This window comes from Apodemus sylvaticus, chromosome 2 (assembly GCF_947179515.1).
Source record: "Apodemus sylvaticus chromosome 2, mApoSyl1.1, whole genome shotgun sequence".
In the NCBI taxonomy this organism is placed as follows: domain Eukaryota; kingdom Metazoa; phylum Chordata; class Mammalia; order Rodentia; family Muridae; genus Apodemus; species Apodemus sylvaticus.
Genome location: NC_067473.1, coordinates 94,688,473 through 94,696,868, shown reverse-complemented (window position 1 = coordinate 94,696,868; position 8,396 = coordinate 94,688,473). Strand labels below are relative to the sequence as shown.

Below are 8,396 nucleotides of genomic sequence, written 5' to 3'. Positions count from 1 at the left end.
AGGACATCAGAGTGGGAAATCTGGCTCTGTCCCTTACCTGCTGCTGCATTCCAGATACTAGATCTTGCACCTTACCTGGACAGCATAGTAGAGCTGACCCTAGATGGGAGGGTTGTAGGTGAGCTAGCCCTAAGTGTGGGAGTGTGAGAAAGCTGCCCCTCTACTTGTCTGCTCTGCAGTGGGAGTGAGGAAGTAATCACATCCTTTCCCTTTTGCCCTTGAATCTAGCAAAGGACAGGAGAGTTGGCTTCAATGGGGTCATGAGAGCATGGGAGCTAACCCATATGCACACTTGCCACAGCTCTTAAAACAGAAACTTCTGCATCTCACCTGGGCAACACATTGGCCCTGGATGTTCAGGATGATGGTGAGCCTGTCCCAAAGGCATAAGCACAGCAGAGCTGACCCTAACTATTGTCTGTTGGGCAAAGATGCAGACAGGAAGAGAGACCTTCCTATCCTTCCCCACCACTCACTCTCTATGGGAAGAAGGAGAGCTGGTCCTGGGGTCATTTCAATTACCAGCTACATTCTTAGAAAGAGTTGGCCCTGCACCTCACCTGGACAGCAAGTTAGAGCTTGTTCTGGTGTAGAGGTTGCTAGAGAATCTATCTAACGAGCATGAGAGTGGGAGAGCAGGACTGTCCATCTCAGATGCCCATCAGGCTTGGATCCAGGGATTTGAATTGGTCTACCACAACATCTACCCCATCAATGACTTGCTTGAGTGAATGATGGGGACAGTTGGATACATTGAAACCTACAGGACCTCCATGACACAGAACAACAACTGAGTATCCAATAGGATTCCCAGTGATGTTCCAATAATGATAGAGTAGCAGAAGCCAGAAGACTCTTGTACCAGGACAAAAAGTCATAGCAATGTCCTCTGAAAGCAAAGAAATATGCACAGAAGTGTTTTTGTGTGGGATACACAATGACACACTGCAGTTTCCATAAAAGGTTATTTTTCTCAGCTCAGGAAAAGAATAGCTTGCAAGGTTGAGGGAAGCAGGTATGAAGGAAAGGAGAGATGAATATAGTTGGGGTGCATGATGTGAAATCTACAAAAAAGTTAAAAAAATAAATAAAACTAAGTTAAATGAGAGAGAGTAAGACAGAGAGAGAGAGAGAGAGAGAGAGAGAGAGAGAGAGAGAGAGATTTATTACATTTATTAAATACCTGTAATGATAAAATTCATGACACATATTGAGAAAGATATTCTGTGTGAATTCATATGTGCCACATATAGAGATCATGTCTCAAAAAGGAAGAAGGCTGAGCTAACTAATCTAGTCAGATGAAAAGTGTCCCAAGAGCAGGCAGAGTGAGAGTCATTGTCACTGCCAGTGGTAGGAGTTCCACAAAAACCTACAGGCAAACAACCACAGCATGTGAGCAGACAGACTTCCTAATAGAGACCCATGCAGGCTATATGATTTTTGCTTTAGTCTCTGTGAGCCCTATAAACATTACTGAGATGGTTCTGTGGGCTGCGTTTTCCTGGTATTCTCCATACATCTACTTTTTATAATCCCTGGGGATCCTGGAGCTCTGCCAAATGTTCAGACCTCTTTCTCTCCATCAGTTCCCATTAGCTGCAGAAGGAAGTTTCTCTGATGACAAACAGACTAGAAACCAATCTACAGGTATAGCAGAATATACTTAGAAATTATTTCTTGGAACATGTCTTTGGTATATATGTGAGAATGCTATAGCTGAATGTTAAGGTAGAGTAATACACAATTTCTGAGAAATGTCCATATTAACTTTTTTTTTCATTTTCACCTTAGAATTTACTTCTAGCCCATATTCTTTGAGCTGTCTTCATCAAAGCTCAACAGGAGATGGCAATGGTGGCAAAGATTCTGGCTCTACCTCCAAGAACAGCTGCTGGAGCTGCCTGAGAAGATCCACACATCAAGAAATCATGGAGTTGCTGTTAGGGTGGGCAGTCACCTGGAGTCAGCTCAGCATCTCTTGGAACCGGGACTGGGTTGCAGCACAAGTCTCTCACAAAGGTGTTGGCAGTGCCTGCGCGTCCTCCAGGCACTTGTCATAGGCCTCCTGATATTCTTCATGATGCTTCACCAGGATCAAACAAATGGGACACTTGGAGCCTGTAGCTTCACCCAAGTCTGTTTTAGAAAGAATATAAATGTAGGGCGACGTCTGCTCCTTGCACAGAACTAGAAGATGGCACTATGCCTCAATCGGCAGGCAGAGTCTCCTGGCAAAAACATGATCCTTTTCTTTCCATTGCTGACAAATTCCTGAACTTCCTTTACTGCGCTACGAATATTCACAGCCTTATTGATGCACTGGTAGAGCTCACATGTCAGGTAGCGAGAAGCCAGGGGCTGTACGATGGGTTTCAGGTTGACCAGCACCTCTTCACACTTGCGCTCCTCACTGCAGCCTTGCCTGTGCCTCAGACTTCTGGGGAACGGCCTTTATTTTGGTCATCTTCACAACTACAATTCAGTGAGGGCATCTCCCATATTCATTTTTTAAATATTTTTATTTTCTATATTCTTTGTTTACATTCCAAATGATTTCCGCTTTCCCGGATCCCCCCTCCCAATATGTCCCATCAACCTTCTTCTCTCCATCCATTCTCCAATCACCTCCCTCCTTGATCTCTGTCCTTATATTCCCCTCCAATGCTAGATCAATCCTTTCCAGGATCAGGACCCTCTCCATACTTCTTCATGAGAGTCATTTGTTATGGGATTTGTGTCTTGGGTATTCAGGGCTTCTGGGCTAATTAATATCCACGTATCAGAGATTGCATTCCATGTGTATTCTTTTGTGATTGGGTTACCTCACTTAGGATGATATTTTCCAGATCAAACCATTTGCCTACAAATTTTGTGAATTCATTGTTTCTAATTGCTGAGTAGTATTCCATTGTATAAATATACCACATTTTCTGTATCCATTCCTCCTTTGAGGAGCATCTGGGTTCTTTCCAGCTTCTGGCTATTATAAATAAGGCTGCTATGAACATAATGGAGCATGTGTCTTTATTGCATGCCAGGGAACCCTTTGGGTGTATGCCCAGGAGAGGTATAGCAGGGTCCTCCAGAAGTGTCATGTCCAGTTTTCTGAGGAACCACCAGACTGATTTCCAAAGTGGTTGTAACATCTTACAGCCCCACCAGCAGTGGAGGAGTGTTCCTCATTCTCCACATCCTCGCCAACACCTGCTGTCTCCTGAGTTTTTGACCTTAGCCATTCTGACTGGTGTAAGGTGAAATCTCAGGGTTGTTTTAATTTGCATTTCCCTAATGACTAATGATGTTGAACACTTCTTAAGGTGCCTCTCTGCCATCCAAATTTCTTCAGGTGAAAATTCTTTGTTTAGATCTGTACCCCATTTTTAATAGGGTTATTTGGTTCCCTGGGGTCTAACTTCTTGAGTTCTTTGTATATATTGGATATTAGCCCTCTATCAGATGTAGGGTTGGTGAATATCCTTTCCCAATTTGATGGTTACCGTTTTGTCCTTTTAACAGTGTCCTTTGCCTTATGGAAACTTTGTAATTTTATGAGGTCCCATTTGTCAATTCTTGATCTTAGAGCATAAGCTATTGGTGATCTGTTCAGGAACTTTTCCCCTGTGCCCATGTCCTCAATGGCCTTCCCCAGTTTCTTTTCTATTAGTTTCAGCATGTCTGGTTTTACATGGAGGTCCTTGATCCACTTGGAGTGAAGTTTAGTACATGGAGATAGGAAGGGTTCAACTCACATTCTTCTGCATGCTGACCTCCAATTGAACCAGCACCATTTGTTGAAAAGACTATCTTTTTAACACTGGATGTTTTCAGCTCCTTTGTCGAAGATCAAGTGACCATAGGTATGTGGATTCATTTCTGGATCTTCAATTCTATTCCATTGGTCCACTTGTCTGTCACTGTGCCAATACCATGCAGTTTTTAACACTATTGCTCTGTAGTATTGCTTGAAGTCAGGGATACTGATTCCCCCAGAATTTCTTTTGTTGTTGAGAATAGTTTTAGCTATCCTGGGTTTTTTGTTATTCCAGATGAATTTGAGAGTTGCTTTTTCTAACTCTGTGAAGAACTGAGTTGGGATTTTGATGGGGATTGCATTGAATCTATAGAATACTTTTGGCAAGATGGCCATTTTAGCTATATTAATTCTGCCAAGCCACAAGCATGGCAGATTTTTTCCATTTTCTGATGTCTTCTTTGATTTCCTTCTTCAGAGACCTGAAGTTCTTGTTGTATAGATCTTTCACTTGTTTGGTTGGAGTCACACCAAGATACTTTATATTGATTGTGTCTATTGTGAAGGGTGTCATTTCCCTAACTTCTTTCTCAGCCTGCTTATCCTTTGAGTATAGGAAGGCAACTGATTTGCTTGAGTTGATTTTATAACCAGCCACTTTGCTGAAGTTGTTTATCAGCTGTAGGAGTTCTCTGGTGGAAGTTTTCGGGTCACTTAAGTAGACTATCATGTCATCTGCAAATAGTGATAATTTGACTTCTTCCTTTCCAATTTGTATCCCCTTGACCTCCTTATGTTGTCTAATTGCTCTAGCTAGAACTTCAAGTACTAAATTGAAAAGATATGGAGATCTCCAGGTCCTGCAAGAAGCAAGAGAGGCTTCTGGGAGGCGATCTGGGAGAAATCAGTGTGCTCTGGTGAACCCAGCAGGCCCCGGCAGGCGCCTTCAGGTGTCTGCTTCAGGATCTGAACAGTCTGGGCAACAGCACCCTATCTCCAGGCAGTGCAGGAGGTAAGCTGTGCACCAGAGGCCACCTGGGAAGAGGCAGCTTGCACTGGTGAGTCCAGCATTGACAACACCAACTAACACCAGTGAGAACTAGATGGCAAAAGGCAAACACAGGAACATCACTAACAGAAATCAAGGCAACAGCAATATGGCAACATCAGAACACAATTCTGCCTTACCTGCATGTCCTGGATACCCCTTAACACCAGTAAAACAAGATTTGGATTTAAAATCACTGGTCATGATACTGGTACAGGAAAACATGAAGGACATACTTAAAGAAATTCAGGAGAAAATGGATCAAAAGTTAGAAGCCCTTGCAAGGGAAACACAAAAATCATTGAAAGAAATTTGGGAGAATACAAAAGCCAATAATGAGGAAACGCTAAAAACACTTAAAGAAATACAGGAGAACTTTGGTCAACAGGCTGAGGTCATGAAAGAGGAAACACAAAAATCTCTTAAAGAATTACAGGAAAACACAAACAAGCAAGAGAAGGAGCTAATCAAAACCGTGGAGGATCTAAAATCATAAGTCAAACAAGCAAGAGAAGGAGCTAAGCAAAACCATCCAGGATCTAAAATCAGAAGTAGAAACAACTAAGAAAACTCAAATGGAGACAACTTTGGAGAGAGAAAGCCTTGGGAAGAAATCAGGGGACATAGATGCAAATATCATCAACAGAATACAAGAGATAGAAGAAAGAATCTCAGATGCTGAGGATACCATAGAAACCATGGACTCAACAGTTAAAGAAAATGCAAAATGCAAAAAGCTTGTAACCCAAAATATCCAGGAAATCCAGGACACCATGAGAAGACCAAACCTAAGGATTATAGGCATAGATGAGAGTGAAGATTTACAACTTAAAGGGCCAGCAAATATCTTCAATAAAATTATGGAAGAAAACTTCCCTAACCTAAAGAGAGAGATGCCCATGAATATACAAGAAGCCTACAGAACTCCAAACAGACTGGACCAGAACAGAAATACTTCCCGTCACATAATAATCAGAACACCAAATGTACTAAACAAAGAAAGAATAGTAAAGGCAGTAAGAGAAAAAGGCCAAGTAATATATAAAGGAAGGCCTATCAGAATCATAGCAGACTTTTCACCTGAGACTATGAAGTTAGAAGATCCTGGGCAGATTTCATGCAGACTCTAAGAGAACACAAATGCCAGCCAAAACTGCTATACCCAGTACAACTCTCAATTACCATACATGGAGAAACTAAGACATTCAATGACAAAACCAAGTTTACCCAATATCTATCCACAAACCCAGCCCTACAAAGGATAATGGGAGGAAAACAGCAATACAAGGAGGGAAACTTCACCCTGGAAAAAGCAAGATAGTAACCTTTCATCAAACCCAAAAGAAGTTAACCAATCAAATTTAAAAAAATAACGTCAAAAATGACAGGAAGAAACATAACAATCACTATCTCTTAATATCTCTTAACATCAATGGACTCAATGCCCCAATTAAAAGGCATAGACTAACCGACTGGATATGTAAACAGGACCCTACATTTTGCTGCATACAGGAAACACACCTCAGGATCAAAGACAATCTCTACCTAAGAGTAAAAGGCTGGAAGACAATTTTACAAGCAAATGGTCTCAGGAAACAAGCTGGAGTAGCCATTTTAATATCAGATAAAATTGACTTTCAACCCAAAGTCATCAAAAGAGACTCTGAGGGACACTTCTTGCTGGTCAATGGAAAAATACAACAAGAAGAACTCTCAATCCTGAACATCTATGCTCCAAATGCAAGGGCATCCTCATTCACAAAAGAAACTTTATTAAAGCTCAAAGCACACATTGCACCTAACACAATAATTGTGGGTGACTTCAACACTGCACTTTCCTCAATGGACCGATCAGGAAAACAGAAACTAAACAGGGACACAATAAAACTAATTTAAGCTTTGGACCAATTAGATTTAACAGATAAATATAGAACATTATTCTATCCGAAAGCAAAAGAATATACCTATTTCTCAGCACCTCATGGTACCTTCTCCAAAATCGAACATATACTTGGTCACAACACAGACCTCAACAAATATTAGAAGATCAAACTAATCCCATGCCTCCTCTCAGATCACTATGGAGTAAAAGTGGTCTTCAATAGCAACAAAAACAACAGAAAACCCACATACACATGGAAACTGAACAATATTCTACTCAATAATACCTTGGTCAAGGAAGAAATAAAGAAAGAAATTAAAGACTTTTTAGAACATAATGAAAATGAAGACACAACATACCCAAATCTATGGGACACAATGAAAGCAGTGCTAAGAGGAAAACTCATAGCCCTGAGTGCCTACAAAAAGAAAATGGAGAGAGCATACACTAACAACTTAATGACACACCTGAAATCCCTGGAACAAAAAGAAGCTATTTCACCCAGGAGGAGTAGAAGGCAGGAAATCATCAAACTCAGGGCCGAAATCAATCAAGTAGAAACAAAGAGAACCATACAAAGAATCAACAAAACCAGGAACTGGTTCTTTGAGAAAATCAACAAGATAGATAAACCCTTAGCCAGACTAACCAAAGGACACAGAGACAGTATCCAGATTAACAAACTTAGAAATGAAAAGGGAGATATAACAACAGTAACTGAGGAAATTCAAAAAAATCATTGTATCCTACTACAAAAGCCTATATTCAACACAACTGGAGAATCTGGAAGAAATGGACAGTTTCCTGTCCCTTCCCCCCACAGCATTTAGCTGTGACCCTCCTGGCTGGCAACCCCCACCCTCCCCTGGCATTATCTCCGGTCTATTCAAGCTGCAGCATTCCTGGCCTATAGCCTCCACCCTTCCCCTGGCATTATCTCCGGCCCTTGTTCCATTGGGAACAATACAGCTGCTTTCACCTTAACTACCAAGGCAGCCTCAGCGCAGCTCCACCTGGAAACCAGCAGAAAACTTCATGACGGAAAGCAGACAACCCACCGAGAAGAAGATCCAAGGAACTCACGGCCATTTGGGGGGCAGTGTGGTTTTTCCAAAGATTATAAATATTGGCTAAATGATAGTAAAGTCAGTCTCTATGGGCAACTGTCCTCTTGACTCATTTCTCTTTTTCCCCCTTCCCGTTACCCTCAGAATTCTCTTCCAGGTATTCCGGTTCACATGTGGCCACGGGAGGCAACATATTAGCACCTGAACACGGACAGACCTGATACGGGAGAATTTCCTGAGGTGACCCTATCTGGCGAAGCTTCGCAGAAAAAGTGGAAAGAAGACAGTATCTGCATGGTAAGCAACATAGAAGTCAAATGCTAGCGCTAGTGTAAAATTTTATTCTTTGAAACTATTGTTGTGAGTGCAGAGGGATACTGTTTAGCAAGCAAAATTGTGCTGACCCAGCACAGTGGCTGCTTGGGGTAGAGTGATAGGGAAAAATGGGACAGGAAAGTTCGCATGAAATTTGCGCCTGCAACATTCAAGAGTTACTTCAGGCGAAAGGGATAGGGTTTGAAGAGGAAGATTGGAGGATTTCTTGGACCAGATATATTCTTGCTCTCCTTGGTTCCAAGAAAAACGAACGTTAAACGAGAGAACTTGGGAAAAATTGGTAATTCGCTAAAGGCAGCCAAGGCAGAT

At 41.7% G+C, this 8,396-nt stretch overlaps 1 pseudogene; it reads right to left on the bottom strand.

Moving 5' to 3' along the window:
* Positions 1-2,014: 2,014 nt before the first annotated feature.
* On the bottom strand, positions 2,015-2,467 carry LOC127678725 (H/ACA ribonucleoprotein complex subunit 2-like; annotated as a pseudogene).
* Positions 2,468-8,396: the final 5,929 nt, after the last annotated feature.